Below are 17,525 nucleotides of genomic sequence, written 5' to 3'. Positions count from 1 at the left end.
AACGTTTATTTTTAATGTTCCTTTCACATTTTACAGCTCAAACTAATTTTGTTTTGCATAAGCTTTTAAAAAAGCAGTTTGTTTTTAAATTGATGAAGCAGAAGCATAAACCCTCTGGAGCAAATACTTGTGAGTAAAAATACTTTTCTCCCTGAATTAATTTTTAAAATATTAATTTCCAGCGTTTGTAATTATTAATTTCAAGCACTTTAAGAGAAATATGGGGTGGGGGGTTCTCTTAAAGGGACAGGCACTCTTTTTCTATGTGATTTTCATTAAAGGGACCGTGTCCCTGTGGATGACTGATTTTAAAGGGACAGCGTCTCCTTTTCTATATAATGTATATATAAGAGACTGACATTTAAAGTAGGGCAAATCCCCTGCTCCCGTGAGTGCTTGGCGAGAAATCAGGTGCTGTTCGCTCTCGCCCCCTCCCAATTTTCTGCCAAGGGACAGAAAGCAGAGAGTAGTGGTGAACGGTTTCTTTTCAGACTGGAGGGAGGTAAACAGTGATGTTCCCCAGGGGTCGGTATTAGGACCAATGTTCCCTTTATTTTTTTTGAGGTGCGTGGCCCCTTTAACAGGCTGTGCAGCCCATTCAAATTTCCGCGCATGCTCGTTTTTTCCATTTATAGGGCGGTGAGCCAGCTGCGCGGGACCTCCATACCGCTGCGTGGCCGTGCAACTTAACGTGAACATTGATTCGGACCACTGCTTTTTCTGATATATATTAATGACCTGGACTTGGAGATACAGGGCATAATTTCAAAGTTTGCAGAGGACATGAAACTCTTAAATGTAGCAAGCAATGAGGATAGTAACAGACTTCAGGAGAATGTAGCCAGACTGGTGAAATGGGCAGAAACGTGGCAGATTAAATTTAATGTAGAGAAGTGTGAAGTGATACATTTTGGTAGGAAGAATGAGGAGAGGCAATATAAACTAAATGGTCCAGTTTTAAAGAGGGTGCAGGAACAGAGAGGCCTCGGGGGGTATGTACACAAATCTTAGAAGGTGGCAGGACAAGTTGAGAAGGCTGTTAAAAAGCAAACAGGATCCTTGACTTTATTAATAGAGGAATAGAGTACAAAAGCAAGCAAGTTATGCTAAGCCTTTATAAAACACTGGCTCGGCTTCCGCTGGGCACCGCACTTTAGGAAGGATGTCAAAGCCTTAGAGAGGGTGCAAAAGAAATTTACGAGAATTTGATCAAGGATGAGGGACTTCAGTTACGTGGAGAGGCGGGAGAAGCTGGGGTTGTTCTTCTTGGAGCAGAGAAGATTAAGAGGAGATACCATACTGTATCATTCTATGATGCTATTCTACACAGACACACACACACATACAGTCAGACAGACACACAGACACAGATACTCACTAAAATACAGACAACACACACATTTTTTCTGCATGAACTTTTATTATTAATTTCAAAGACTTTAAGAAAAAGGTGGGAGTGGTGGGCAGAGGGCTCTTAAAGGGACAGGGACTCTCCTTTTCAATGTGATTTTCATTAAAGGGACCGGGACCCTCCTTGCCTGTGGAGGACCAATTTTAAAAGGACAGCGTCTCGAAATCGGGTGCTGTCTGCGTGTGCACCACCTCCTCCCAATTTCTTGCCAAGCGCTCCCTGCGGGCACCACTCCACTCCAGGAGTGGCTCCTAGAATCATACAGCACAGAAGGAGGCCATTCAGCCCATTGTGCCTGTGTCAGCTCTTTGAAAGAGCTATAAATATAAAAGTCACTGATAAATCCAGGAGGGAATTCAGGAGAAACTGTTTTACCCAGAGAATGGTGAGAATGTGGGACTTGCTACCACAGGGAGTAGTTGAGGTGAACAGCACAGATGGATTTATGGGGAAGCCACATGAGGGAGAAAGGAGTGGGAGGAGATGTTGATCGGGTTAATTGAAGTAGAGTGGGTGTGGAGCATAAACACTGGCATGGACCAGTTGGGCCGAATGGCCTGTTTCTGTGCTGTACATTCTATGTAACACCATGAACAGTCAATCGAAGGGAATCATCAGCACAACAGTCTTAAAGATTAAACAGCAGTACAAGAATTTATAAAACATTCATCCATTCCACATTCATATCACCCCAGCTGTCTACAGGGCCCTGCGCAACAGAACAATGTGAACTCGCTGGTGTCTCTTCAGGTCCTTCGGCCATTTAAAGCTCTTACCACAGTCAGAACATTTACATGGTCTCTCATCAGTGTGAGCTCACTGGTGTGTCAGCAGGTGGGATGACCGAGTGAATCCCTTCCCACACATGGAGCAGATGAACGTCCTCTCCCCGGTGTGAACTCGCTGGTGTCCGTTCAGATTCCTGGAGCTTTTAAAGCTCTTCCCACAGACAGAACATGTAAACGGTCTCTCATCAGTGTGAACTCGCTGGTGTCCCTTCAGATCCCAGAGCTTTTAAAGCTCTTCCCACAATCAGAACATTTAAATGGTCTCTCCCCAGTGTGATATCGCTGGTGTCTCACCAGGCTTGATGACTGAGTGAATCGCTTCCCACACAGTGCAGGTGAATGGTCTCTCCCCAGTGTGAACTCGCTGGTGTGTCAGTAGGTGGGATGACTGAGTGAATCCCTTCCCATGCACAGAGCAGGTGAATGGCCTCTTTTCTGCTCTCTCCAGCTGGTGCCCCTTCAGCTCCTGGGACCTTTTAAAGCTTTCCCCACAGTCGGAATGTTTCACCGGCCTCTCCCCAGTGTGAACTCGCTGGTGTGCCAGCAGATTCGAGGGCCGAGTGAATCCCGTCCCACACACTGAGCAGGTGAACAGAATCTCTCCTGCTCTCTCCAGCTGGTGTCTCTTCAGATCCTGGGACCTATTAAAGCTCTTCCCACAGTCAGAAGATTTAATGTGAACAAGCTGGTGTCTCAGGAGGGTGGCAGAATGAGAAAATCGCTTCAAAAACACGGAGCAGGTCAATGGTCTCTCATTGGTGTGGATAAGCTGGTGTCTCAGCAGCACGGAGGGTGCAATTAATCCCTGCCCACACACGGAGCGGTTTAAAGGTCTCTCTCTAGTGTGATCTTGCTGGTATGCCATCTGTAGTATATGTACTTTGCAGAATGAACTATATTCTGCAGCCCCTGTATACTGCAGTACCAGTAGTGACCACCCTTGTATATAAGCCTGTGTAGTAACTTTGCATAGTAGTTCCAGTTTTGTCTCCACTCAGTAAACACCTGTTGTAACCAGCTCCTGCAGTCCGTGTCTCAATTACACACGGACATAATACTGGTGACGAGCAGATCCGAACTTACCTACAGTCTGCACCACCTCATGGGGATCCATCCCTGAAGCGAAGTTGTCAGAGGTCGAGGCCAGAAGGAAGAAGGAACGAAAGAAAAAAAACAAACAAACAGAAGAAACGAGCATCGACCGTGGGCAACCGCCTCTGATTCATTGGATTTGAAGATTGCAGGAGAGGCTGTCGAGAGCGGGGCTTGGTTATCCTGTCTATGGTGTTCCAGCTAATCGGGCTGGTGGCAGGTAGTACAGTGATCCTTCCTGGGCTGTGGCAGGCTAGAGCTCGATCGGCTGGCTTTTCAACGGGGCCGAGCAGCGTTGTTGGGAAGAGGAAAGAGAGAGAGAGGGTGGAGCACTCAGGGCGCGGCCGGTGCTATGAAGCCGGGCAGCGTACAGACCCGAGAAGAGGGAGGAAAGTGTCCCGTAGGGTTTGCTATGACGATGGGAAAATAAAAGAAATTAGAAGCGCAGAAAGCCGCGAGGAGCTGCAGTTTGCCACGGGGACCGCGGAGAGCGGTGTTAGCAGCAGCGCAGGGGGAAGTGCGCGAAGACCATAGGGTGTCGCCATCAAGGCATAAAAATGCCAGCAACAGCGTTAGCAGCAGCGGAGAAGACAGAAAGCGCGGGAGGTGCCATCTTAATCCAGCGGGGAAGAAGGCAAAGCGCGGGAGGCGCCATTTTGTTAAATCGGGGAAGAAGGCAAAGTGTGGGAGGCGCCATCTTAGATTTCCAAGATGCCGAAGACTGGCAATATCACCGCCTTCGATAATGCAATAGAAGACTGGACCACGTATGTGGAAAGAGTCGAAGTATATTGCAAGGCAAACAAAGTAGTCGATGAGAAAAAGGCATCGGTACTCCTAAACTTAATGGGTGCAAGAACGTATGGCCTATTGCGGAACCTGATCACTCTAGCCAAACCGATGGCGAAGAGTTTTAACGAAATTGTTGATATCCTACAGGAACACCTAAATCCTACACTGCTGCTGATAGCAGAAAGAATTAAATTCCACAGGCGAAATCAGCATAAAGATGAGAGCAATGCTGATGACCTTACGGAACTACGCAAGCTATCAAAGCACTGCCAGTTCAGAGCAGGACTGACAGACACTCTACGGGACAAATTTGTCTGTGGACTCCTGAGTGAAGGAACCCAGAAGAGGTTACTCTCAGAGAAAGAGCTGACGCTGGATAAGGCTTTCAGCTTGGCAGTATCGTACGAAGCAGCAGCAAGGGGAGCTGCGGAAATACAGCAAAAGCCACAGGAATACGGCACCCATGAAATGACATGGGGATTTGAAAAATGTTATCGCTGCGGCAGAACAACCCATGACCAGAAGGACTGCTGGTCCAAGGACAAAATATGCAGGCAATGTGGGAAGATGGGACACATTGCATGAGTTTGCAGCTCTGGAAAGAAGACTAACGACAACAAAAAGGCTACTAAGGAACAGTACAGGAAAGTATAAAAGATGACGGACAGTAGTTCCGAAGACCAGAAGAGCGATAGTGAATCCGGGAACAAGAGACTAAGCTGTCTCAAACTTCACAACGTAATCGCGAAAGAGGATCACCGAACCATTTGGGTCACCCTCATGATAGCAGGGTCCCAAGTCAAAATGGAATTGGATACAGGATCAGCCCTGACCGCCATGAATCGACGAGACTACGAGCGGCTATTCTCACACATACCCTTGAAAGAGACATCCATTGTCTTGAAGACATATACGGGGCAGAAAGTATACCCCAGAGGGAAAATAAGGGTGCCTGTCGAATACAACAGCAAAGAAATACAGAAATTGTATCTGTACATACTGCAAGATGGTGGACCACTGTTATTGGGACGTGAATGGATCAGAAAGATAAGTTTAGACTGGCACTCCATTCAGGCACTGACTGTGGCTGGTAAAAAGGATCAAGAACTGGGAACTCTTAAAGGTGTAACCGCCTCGATAAAAATAGAAGAGAATGCAATCCCCAAGTTTTTCAAAGCAAGACCGGTACCATATGCAATTCGCCCAGCTGTCGAGGCAGAGCTGGAGAATGCAGGCGTGTTATCTAAGGTAGACTGGAGCGAGTGGGCGACACCCATCGTTCCTGTCATGAAAAAAACGTTAAACAATAAGTCTGAGGAGCCAAGGAAGGTTCGCATCTGTGGGGACTTTAAGGTGATGGTGAACCCAGTGCTTCACACAGTACAGTATCCTCTTCCAAGGATAGAAGATATTTTCACCTCACTATCTGGAGGGAAGCATTTTACAAAAATTGACCTAGCACAAACATATTTGCAGATGGAGGTTGAAGAATCCTCTAGGAAGTATCTCACGATAAACACTCACAAAGGTCTTTACCAGTATAATCGACTGGTATTCGGAGTAGCATCAGCTCCGGCGATATGGCAAAGAGCGATGGAACAAGTCCTGCAAGGGAGTCCGGGGACCCAGTGTTACTTGGACGACATCCTAGTGACAGGTGAAAATGACAGTGAACACCTTGCCAACCTAGAGCAGGTGCTCACTAGACTAAGAGAACACGGGCTATGAGCCAATCGCCCTAAGTGCGAGTTTTTTAAGAAACAGATATCGTATTGTGGCCACGTGATTGACGAAGAGGGGTTACATAAGTCCCCATACAAAATTGAAGCGGTAGTTAAGGCTCCAGCGCCTGAAAATGTGTCGCAACTGAGGTCATTCCTAGGATTGGTGAATTACTACCATAAGTTTTTGCCGAATTTGTCCACAATTCTGCACCCACTGACTGCCCTACTACAAACTGGAGTAGCTTGGAAATGGAGCAATGAATGAAAGCGGGCCTTTCAGAAGAGTAAAGACCTAATCACTTCAAGAGAAGTATTGGCTCACTACAACCCATCACTACCGATAAGACTGGCGTGTGATGCGTCTCCCTACGGCATTGGAGCGGTACTGTCACATAAACTCCTTGATGGTTCAGAGAGGCCGATAGCTTTTGCGTCACGCTCGTTAACTTCAGCTGAGCGTAACTACGCCCAGATTGACCGAGAGCCTGGAGTGGGGGGTGAAGAAGTTCAATCACTACCTGCACGGTCAGAAATTTACTCTACTAACTGATCATCAACCTCTTGTCTCCATTTTCAACCCTCAGAAGGGCGTCCCAATAATGACAGCACAACAGCTACAGAGGTGGTCCCTTTTCCTAGGGGCACACCAATATGACATTGAGTACAAAGGAACTAAACAGCATGGGAATGCTGATGGATTGTCGCGCCTACCATTGCCGATGGTGGAAGAAGCACCTGCAGTGGATCCTGTGGAGATATTCCACTCGACCATAGTCGAATGTCTACCTGTGACGAATGCAAACATAGAAAAGGAAACACGAAATGACCCGACACTCTCCAGGGTCTATGATTTAACGGTGAAGGGATGGCCAGCACATGGCGAACCACTGTTGCCAGCATTCTCGCCGAGAAGAGAACAGCTGTCAGTGTGCAGAGGAACCTTGATGTATGGATCCAGAGTAGTAATTCCAACCAAATTGAAGGATAGAGTGCTCAATGAGCTTCATGAGGGTCATCTGGGAGGGGTGAAAATGAAGAACTTAGCCAGAGCATTTGTGTGGTGGCCGGGAATCGATAGAGAAATCGAAGAGATGACCAAGAGCTGTACAGGATGCCAGAAGGTCCAAAACGCCCCACCACAAGCCCCTCTACATCCATGGGAGTGGCCCTCATCTCCATGGCAAAGGGTGCACGTTGATTTTGCTGGTCCATTTATGGACTCGATGTTTTTAATTGCGGTGGATGCACATTCAAAGTGGCCAGAGGTAATAAAAATGTCCTCAACCGCCACAGAAAAAACTATCACAATCTTACGAACCATATTCGCCAGAAATGAGCTGCCTGAACAGATTTGCTCCGACAATGGACCACAGTTTGTGTCTGAAGAGTTCCGGAGGTTCTTATAGAACAATGGTGTTAAGCATTACACATCCGCCCCATATCATCCAGCCACCAATGGATTGGCTGAGAGGTTCGTTTAAACATTCAAGAAGGCTATCAAGGCAATGTGTAATGAAGACATACCCCTACAACACAAGGTGGATAACTTCTTGTTTGCCTACCGGAATGCGACACATGCGGTTACCAACCAAACTCCAGCCATGATGTTCTTCAATCGAAGACTAAGATGCCGCTTGGATTTGGTTAAGCCAAACATCAGAAGAGATGTGGAGAACAGGCAGTTTCAGAATATGAATGAAAGGCCGACCAGGAGTTTTAAGATAGGTCAACCAGTTTTGGCCCGGGACTACCGCACAGAGAAATGGCAGCCAGGAACGATCTGCATACGGCAAGGACCTCTAATGTATACCGTGGACGTTGGAGAGAGCATTGTAAGACGCCATGCTGACCAGATTCTAGAGTTACTGGAAAACATCAAATCCACACCATGATCTGATACACCTGGTGATGAAACCGAAATACCAATTGCAACTACCTCAGAATCGGTTATATTGGAAGCAGACGAACCAAACAATGACGTTGATCCCGAATCAACTTTGCCAGAAGAACCTGATACCCCAAAAAGGCGTTATCCGGACAGAATCAGGAAGCCTCCTCAAAGACTGAACTTATAATTGCTTAACTTCAGCTAATATATCTAACAACTGTAATTGTAAATATGTTGTTTAATTATTAATCAAATGTTATGTACTGTTTAGCTAAAAGGGGAGGAATTGTAGTGTATGTACTTTGCAGAAGGAACTATATTCTGCAGCCCCTGTATACTGCAGTACCAGTAGTGACCATCCCTGTATATAAGCCTGTGAAGTAACTTTGCATAGTAGTTCCAGTTTTGTCTCCACTCAGTAAACACCTGTTGTAACCAGCTCCTGCAGTCCGTGTCTCAATTACACACGGACATAATACCATCGGAGCGGATGACTGAGTAAATCCCTTCCCACACATGGGGCCGGTGAATGTTCTCTCCCCAGTGTGTAGACACTGGTGTCACTTCAGGTACTTGTAGATTTTGAAGCTCTTCCCACACCCAGAACATTTAAAAGGTCTCTCATCAGTGTGAACTCTCTGGTGTATCAGCAGATTGGAGGAGCAATTGAATCAGATCCTGATAAATCGAGCAACTCTGTTTGATCTTGACGTGATGTTTGGTCTGAGCTTCCTGTCTGTAAATGCTCCACTTCTAAAACCCTGTAAAAGGGGTAAGAAGGAGAATGTTGTCTCATGTCCCCCTTTCCCAGCCCAGGGGCAGTGAAGCTGATTTTCAGGCCCCAGCTGCTGCACAGGTTACATACGAATTAGAAGCAGGAGTCGGCCTCTTGACTCCTCGAGCCTGCTCCACCATTCAATAAGATCATGGCTGATCTGATTACTCCACTTTCCCGGCCTATCCCCGATAACCTTTCACCTACTATTCAAAAAAGGTGTTAGAGAGAAAACAGGGAATTATAGCCTGACATCAGTAGTGGGGAAAATGCTAGAGTCCATTATAAAAGATGTAATAGTAGAGCACTTGGAAAACAGTGACAGGATCAGACAAAGTCAACATGGATTTACAAAAGGAAAATCGTGCTTGACTAATCAACTGGAATTTTTTGAGGATGTAACTGGTAGAATAGATAAGGGAGAACCAGTGGATGTGGTGTATTTGGACTTTCAGAAGGCTTTCGATAAGGTTCCGCATAAGAGATTAGCGTGTAAAGTTAAAACACATGGGATTGGGGGCAAGGTACTGACTTGGATAGAGAACTGGTTGGCAGACAGGAAGCAAAGAGTTGGAATAAATGGGTCTTTTTCCGAGTGGCAGGCAGTGACTCATGGGGTACCGCAGGAATCGAGCTATTCACAATATATATTAATGATCTAGACAAGGGGACTAGATGTAATATCTCCAAGTTTGCAGATGACACAAAGCTGGGTGGGCGTGTGTGCTATGAGGAGGATGCTGATAAATTCCAGTATGATGTGGACAGGTTGGGTGATTGGGCAGATGCATGGCAAATGCAGTATAATGTGGATAAATGTGAGGTTATCCACTTTGGTGGCAAAAACAGGAAGGCAGATTATTATCTGAATGGCAATACATTGGGAGATGGGGAAGTGCAACGAGACCTGGGTGCCCTTGTGCACCAGTTGCTGAAGGTAAGCATGCAGGTGCAGCAGACAGTTAAGAAGGCAAATGGTACATTGGCCTTCGTAGCAAGAGATTTCGAGAACAAGGATGTCTTGCTGCAGTTGTACGTGGCCTTGGTGAGACCACACCTTGAGTATTGTGTGCAGTTTTGGTCACCTTATCTGAGGAAGGATGTTCTTGCCATGGAGGGAGTGCAGCGAAGATTCACCAGACTGATACCTGGGATGGCAGAAATGACGTAGGAGGACAGATTGGGTCGACTGGGCTTATACTCGCTGGAGTTTAGAAGAATGACAGGGGATCTCATTGAAACTTATAAAATTCTAACAGGACTAGACAGACTAGATGCAGGGAGGATGTTCCCGATGTCGGGGGAGTCCAGAACCAGGGATCACAGTCTAAGGATAAGTGGTAAGCTATTTAGGACAGAGATGAGGAGGAATTTCTTCACCCAGAGCGTGGTGAACCTGTGGAATTCTCTACCACAGAAGGCAGTGGAGACCAATTCATTAAATATATTCAAGAAGGAGTTAGATATATTTCTTAAGGCTAAAGGGATCAACGGATATGGGGAGAAGGCAGGGACAGGATACTGAATTTGGATTGTTGCACTTCCCCTTCTCCCAATCTATTGCCGTTCAGATAATAATCTGCCTTCCTGTTTTTGCCACCTAAGTGGATAACCTCGCATTTATCCACATTATACTGCATCTGCCATGCTTCTGCCCAATCACCCAACCTGTCCAACTCATAGAAACATAGAAAAATAGAAGATAGGAGCAGGAGTAGGCCATTCGGCCCTTCGAGCCTGCTCCACCATTCAGTGAGATCATGACTGATCAAACAAATTCAGTACCCTGTCCCTGCCTTCTCCCCATATCCCTTGATCACTTTAGCCTTAAGAAATATATCCAACTCCTTCTTGAATATATTTAACGAACTGTCCTCCACCACCCTCTGTGGCAGAGAATTCCACAGGTTCACCACTCTCTGGGTGAAGAAATTCCTCCTCATTTCAGTCCTAAATGGCTTACCCCTTATCCTTAGGCTGTGACCCCTGGTTCTGGACTCCCCGACCATCGGGAACATCCTTCCTGCATCTAGTCTGTCCAGGCCTGACAGAATTTTATAGCTTTCGATGAGATCCCCTCTCAATCTTCTAAACTCCAGTGTGTATAAGCCCAATCGACCCAATCTCTCTTCATACGTCATTCCTGCCATCCCAGGTATCAGCCTGGTGAATCTTCGCTGCACTCCCTGCATGGCAAGAACGTCCTTCCTCAGATAAGGTGACCAAAACTGCACACAATACTCAAGGTGCGGTCTCACCAAGGCCCTGTACAACTGCAGCAAACCATCCTTGTTCCTGTACTCAAACCCTCTCACTACGAAGGCCAACATACCATTTGCCTTGTTAACTGCCTGCTGCACCTGGATGCTTACCTTCAGCGACTGGTGCACAAGAACACCCAGGTCTCTTTGCACTTCCCCTTCTCCCAATCTATTGCCTTTGAAATAATAGTCTCCCTTCCTGTTTTTTCCACCAAAGTGGATGACCTCACATTTATCCACATTATAGTGCAATTGCCATGTTTCTGCCCAATCACCCAACCTGTCCAAATCATACTGGAGTTTCACGACATCCTCCTCACAGCTTACCCTCCCACCCAGCTTTGTGTCCTCTGCAAATTTAAGATATTACATCCAATTCCCTCGTCCAGATCATTAATATATATTGTGAACAGCTGGGGTCCTTCGACCGATCCTTGCGGTACCCCACTAGTCACTGCCTGCCACTCAGAAAACGACCCGTTTATTCCAACTCTTTGCTTCCTGTCTGCCAACCAGTTCTCTATCCAAGTCAATACCCTGCCCCAATCCCATGTGCCTTAATTTTGCACGCTAATCTCTTATGCGGGACCTTACTGGAGTTTCTCAGCATCCTCCTCACAGCACACTTGCCCACCCAGCTTTGTGTCGTCTGCAAACTTGGAGATATTACATCTAGTTCCCATGAATGTAGTTAGGAAGAGACTGGACAAGGGGAGAAAAAATAGAGTTGAGATAGGAAGAGATAAGTTCCGTGGGGCAAAAACAGGCTGAATCGCTGGGCCTACTAGGGCAGCCCTGTTTGTGGATCTTGGGAAGGAGGTAGAAGCGGGCTGTGCGGGGTTGGGGGTCTATGAGGTTGACAGCCATGGAGCGAGGATCTCCAGAGGAGACGAGGTCAGTGACAGTCCTGGAAACAATGGCTTGATGTGGTAGTGGGGTCATGGTCCAGGGGGAGCTGGAGGAGGTGTCAGAGAGTTGGTGATCAGCCTCTGCACAGTAGAGGTTGGTTCGCCAAACAACAACAGCACCACCCTTGTCAGCAGGTTTAATGACAATGTTAGGGTTGGATCAGAGCGAACGGGATCCTGCAAGCTCAGAGGGAGGTAGTTTGGAGTGAGTGAGGGGACCAGAGAAATTGAGACACAATGTGGACACTCTGGTGTGTCAGCGGGTGGGATACACCATGGAATCCCTTTCCACACACTTAGGTTGACTCTAATGATCGAGTCTGTTCCAACTGACAACAGCTTAAGTCTCCTGAATTGATTACTGAATTTATTAGTGACTATTATATTTATGGCCACTTAAATATGATGAGATTCTGTTAAGCTGACCAGTATGTTGTTGTACTTTGTCTTTTTCTGATGAATGAAACATTACTGAGCCCCTGTACCCATGTTATGGGATGTAGTGCCAGACAAGTAAAGACACAATGTCTGGGTGTGAATCTAATAATAACCTCACGGACCGTATAGGTGTGATAACCAGACGGGCTTGTGGTTATAGTCTGGTCACAGATGGACAAAATTCCCTGAATTAGCAGGAGTTCAGGAGGCGGTCAACAGACGGGTCCAAACAATCCCATTTCCTGAGCGGTAACCAAGCTTGTGTATAAGAACAGGCCAGTTAAGCCGTTGTCAGTTGGAACAGACTCGAGAAGATCGTGCGTGAATCCACTGTACTTCTATTCTCCAGATTGAGGGAATTACCACCCGATCTGTGTTATGCAGCGCTCTTAATAAAGCCTGGAGAGACAATTTGTGTTCTTCTGAGCTTGACTGTCTGGTATCTGAAACCCTGGGACTCCCGATCATTAGAGTCAACCTCAGTGTGTGGAAAGGGATTCCCTGGTGTATCCCACCCGCTGACACACCAGAGTGTCCACATTGTGACTGTGGTGGGTCGATTCCACTCATTTCCTGTAAACCTGTTTTTTTAAATCTGAGCCAGTGTGTTGTGAGCCAAAGAGCCTTGTGTCCAATGAGGGAAATAAAGGCCCACAGCCTCCCCTGGCCCTGAACAAGGGACTGGAGAAACTCGCTGTCCTGTGGATCAGACAAACAGCCGGCACTAGTCCTGCCCCTCGGGCTCCCTGATAGGTTGGCGGACCTGCCGCCAGCTCGCTCCCCCAGCCCCACCCCACTCGCTCCCTATTGGTCGGAAGCTCCCGTCAGTCAGGCCGCTGGCCCGGGTCACGTGTCCCTCACCGACTTTACAGAGAAAGCTCTGCACGGTCGCTGGGCGGAGTTGCAGGTCGGTGGGAGTGGGGTCGGGAGATTAATAATCTGCGGGTAGGCCGCACTGCAGGGTTTATAAAGTTGGAAAATGGTCTCAGGCCCGAATGAGATCCAGCGGCTGAATGTGTTCCACCGGATGGCAGCGGTGAGGCTTTTTCTCAGTGATAGGCCTGGCTTAGGCGCTGCCATCTTGGTGGAGGTAAGACAGACCGGTTCCTGCTGCAACAAGGTGCATGCGCAGCCATCTTTCTACAGGTACAAAGAGTGGGCGGGGCTTCAGGGTCCCAGTGACCAGGAGAGACAATCATTGACTCATTGATTTTATTCTCACTCTGCACACAGCAGGTGGAGAACTGAAGGTTTCAGGGTCCCAGTGACCAGGAGAGACAATCATTGACTCATTGATTTTATTCTCACTCCGCACACAGCAGGTGGAGAACTGAAGGTTTCAGGGTCCCAGTGACCAGGAGAGACAATCCTTGACTCATTGATTTTATTCTCACTCCGCACACAGCAGGTGGAGAACTGAAGGTTTCAGGGTCCCAGTGACCAAGAGAGGCAATCATTGACTCATTGATTTTATTCTCACTCTGCACACAGCGGGTGGAGAACTGAACCCAACCAGAGTAGAGAGAGGGGGAAAACTGGGAGTGGAGATAATAAATGTTGGAGATGGTGCGATGGGTTTGGATTTCAGCACAGGGAGGAGGGAGAGTGTGTGGGACGGGGATTTACAGCTTTGGGGTTAAAATGTGTTATTTTGGTCATATTTCTAGATTTGCCATTTTCTGCCCACAGGGCAATCACAGTGCACTGACCAACACCTCAGCTTGTCAGAATAGGGCAGGTGGAACCGAGCCAGAGGCAGCTCTGGGACTTCATCTTCTGAGCATTGGGTTGGGAAAGAAGAATTCCATTGTTTATTGGGCCCTGGCGAGCACTGACCCCCCTCCCACAATTTTAATATTTTGATGCATCTGTCTATTTATATACTAGGAATGTTTTAATTACTTTCACAGCAAAATGCATTTATTATTAAACATTCACAGAAGGCAACTATGGTAACAATTGAATAAAACTCAGAGTTGTCGGGATCTGGAACGCTCGACCTGAAAAGGTCATGAGCTGATTCCATCAATGATTTTAAAAGGGAGTTGGGCGGGTACTTGAGGATGAGGATCTTACAGGGTTACGGACAACAAGCAGGGATGTGGGACTAAGCACGAGTGCTCTTTCTAAGAGCCAGCACAGGCACGATGGGCCGAATGGCCTCCTTCGTGCTGTACTTTTCAATGATTCTATGAAAGCTAACAGAACGAAACAAAGAAATGATCTTCCTTGGTTATTGATCATTTCACTAAATTTCAACAGAGTTCTCTATAAACCAACCACAACTTTTTTAAAAATTCATTGATGGGATGTGGGCGTCGCTGGCTGGCTAGGCCTGCCTTTAGTGCCCATCCCTAATTGCCCTTGAGAAGATGGTGGTGAGCCGCCTTCTTGAACCACTGCAGTCCATATGGTGTAGGTACACCCACAATGCTGTTAGGAAGGGAGTTCCAGGATATTGGCCCAGCGACAGTGAAGGAACGGCGATACTGGTCCAAGTCAGGATGGTGTGTGGCTTGGAGGGGCACTTGTAGGTGGTGATGTTCCCATGCGTCTGCTGCCCTTGTCCTTCTAAGTGGTCGAGGTTGCGGGTTTGGAAGGTGCTGTTGAAGGAGCTTTGGCGAGTTGCCGCAGTGCATCTTGTAGATGGTACACACTGCAGCCACGGTGCGCCAGTGGTGGAGGGAGTGAATGTTTAAGGTGGTGGATGGAGTGCCAATCAAGCGGGCTGCTTTATCCTGAACAGTGTCGAGCTTCTTGAGTGTTGTTGGAGCTGCACTCATCCAGGCAAGTGGAGAGTATTCCATCACACTCCTGACTTGTGCCTTGTAGATGGTGGAAAGGCTTTGGGGAGTCAGGAGGTGAGACACTCGCCGCAGAATTCCCAGCCTCTGGCCTGCTCTTGTAGCCACAGTATTTATATGGCTGGTCCAGTTCAGTTTCTGATCAATGGTAACCCCCAGGATGTAGATAGTGGGGGATTCAGTGATGGTAATGCCATTGAATGTCAACGGGAGATGGTTAGAGTCTCGCTTGTTGGAGATGGTCATTGCCTGGTACTTGTGTGGTGCGAATGTTACTTGCCACTTGTCAGCCCAAGTCTGAATGTTGTCCAGGTCTTGCTGCATATGGACACGGACTGCGTCAGTATCTGATGAATCTCGAATGGTGCTGAACAGTGTGCAATCATCAGCGAACATCCCCACTTCTGACCTTATGATGGAGGGAAGGTCATTTATGAAACAGCTGAAGATGGTTGGGCCTAGGACACTGCCCTGAGGAACTCCTGCAATGATGTCATGTGATTGAGATGAATGACCTCCAACAACCACAGCCAACTTCCTTTGTGCTAGGTATGATTCCAACCAATGGAGAGTTTTCCCCTTGATTCCCATTGACTTCAGTTTTGCTAGGGCTACTTGATGCCACACTCGATCAAATGCTGCCTTGATGTCAAGGGCAGTCACTCTCACCTCACCTCTTGAGTTCAGCTCTTTTCTCCATGTTTGGACCAAGGCTGTAATGAGGTCAGGAGCTGAGTGGCCCTGGCGGAACCCAAACTGGGCGTCAGTTAGCAGGTTATTGCTGAGTAAGTGCCGCTTGATGGCACTGTCGACGACACCTTTATATAGAGCTTTTAAAACATCTCAAGGCACTTTACAGTAGGGTAATAAGACAACAATCGACACACATATTTTGTTTGTGGTCCAGTGCACTGACACAAAGTTCCTTCACAACTGTAACAATTTTATTGCTGTTGCTGTGAAGGCTGTGCTCGCTCTGCTCGTACACCTGGTCTCCAAAGGAGGCAAAACAGGACTAATGCTGCCGAGCTCAGCTCTTTTTGATCAGAAAAAATCAACTGTTTCGCCTTGCCAGGAAATGCACAACAGAGGCAGCAGTGCTCATTGGCTGCCCAGGAAAGTCCTATTTAGATTAAACTCCTTCACCCAGAGGATGCTGAGAATGAGGAACTTGCTGCCACAGGGAGTAGTTGAGGCGAAGAGCATGGATGTATTTAAGGGGAAGCTGGATAAACACATGGGAGAAAGGAATAGGAGGAGATGCTGATAGGGTGAGATGAAGAGAGATGGGAGGAGGCTCGTGTGGAGCATAAACACCACATGGACCAGTTGGGCCGATTGGCCTGTTTCTGTGCTGTACAATCTGTGTAATTCTATGTAATAAGAGAGGAGAGAATGTTCCATAGAAACTAGAATTATCTGTTCTGCACTTTAATCCTGAACTTACAGTGATGTCTTTTGTAAACAACTTTTACAGGGAATATCATCGCCTTTGAATGTGGAAGGAGAAATGTTTGCCTGTTCTGTCTGTGGGAAAAGATTTCAAAGATCGATGTGACTGGAAAAGCACCAAGACACACACACCCGAGTGAGAGTGTTCCTGTGCACTGACTGTGGAAAGAGCTTTAACCAGTTATACAGTCTGAAAAAACATCGCACCGTTCACAGCGGGGAGGAACCGTGCACGTGTTGTGTGTGTGGATGAGGCTTCAACCGATTGTCCAACCTTGAGAGACACAAGGACGCCCACACCACGGAGAAACTGTGGGAAGGGATTTAGCTCCCCGTCCCGGCTGGAAACTCATCGATGCAGTCACACCGGGGAGAGGCCATTCACCTACTCCAAGTGTGGGAAGGGATTTAGTCAGTCATCCCACCTTCTGACACACCAGAGACTTCACACTGAGGAGAGACCATTCAGTTTCTCTCACTGTGGGAAGAGGTTCAGGCAGTCATCTCACCTCATTGAGCACCAGTGCATTCACACTGGGGAGAGACCGTTCACCTGCCCTGTGTGTGAGAAGGGATTCACTAATTCATCCACCCTGCTGATACACCAGCACATTCACACTGCAGAGAGGCCATTCACATGCCCCGTGTGTGAGAAGGGATTCACTAATTCGTCTGACCTTCTGAGACACCAGCGCATTCACACTGGGGAGAGGCCATTCACCTGCTCCGTGTGTGGGAAGGGATTCACTAATCATCCAACCTGCTGACACACCAGCGAGTTCACACCGGGGAGAGACCGTTCACCTGCTCAGTGTGTGAGAAGGGATTCAATCAGTCATCCAACCTGCTGAGACACCAGCAAGTTCACAAGTGACTGCAGAGGTTCGATTCTGCTGTTATTGCTGCTGTTAATCACATCCAGGATGGAACCATGTTCATTCTGACAGTTGGGGTTTGTTTCTGCTGATGTTAATAACCCCTATAACTGGGCTGGATTTTAATATTCTGGATATGTAGCTGATTGAGTTGTCGGGGCTGCAGTGTTGCTTTAAGTACTGCTGTCTGATCTTTCCCCTTAATTTCTGATGAGTGTTCCTGAAATATTTTACAATAAAATTATGAACTTTTATTCAATCGTATATTAATCTTTGCTATAAAATCGACAATTCATTGTCTGAAAGATTCCATTATC

General features: G+C 47.2%; 1 pseudogene; it reads left to right on the top strand.

Annotated features, from left to right (window-relative positions):
* Nucleotides 1-16,530: 16,530 nt before the first annotated feature.
* LOC147091970 (uncharacterized) overlaps nucleotides 16,531-17,525 on the top strand; it is a 39,553-nt pseudogene continuing 38,558 nt past the window's right edge.

The sequence above is a fragment of the Somniosus microcephalus genome, unplaced genomic scaffold (genome assembly GCF_052327205.1).
Source record: "Somniosus microcephalus isolate GS21.2 unplaced genomic scaffold, FLI_Smic_1.0 unresolved_chr3, whole genome shotgun sequence".
In the NCBI taxonomy this organism is placed as follows: domain Eukaryota; kingdom Metazoa; phylum Chordata; class Chondrichthyes; order Squaliformes; family Somniosidae; genus Somniosus; species Somniosus microcephalus.
The sequence above is the reverse complement of the archived record's forward strand: the minus strand, read 5'-3'. Positions and strand labels throughout refer to the sequence as shown.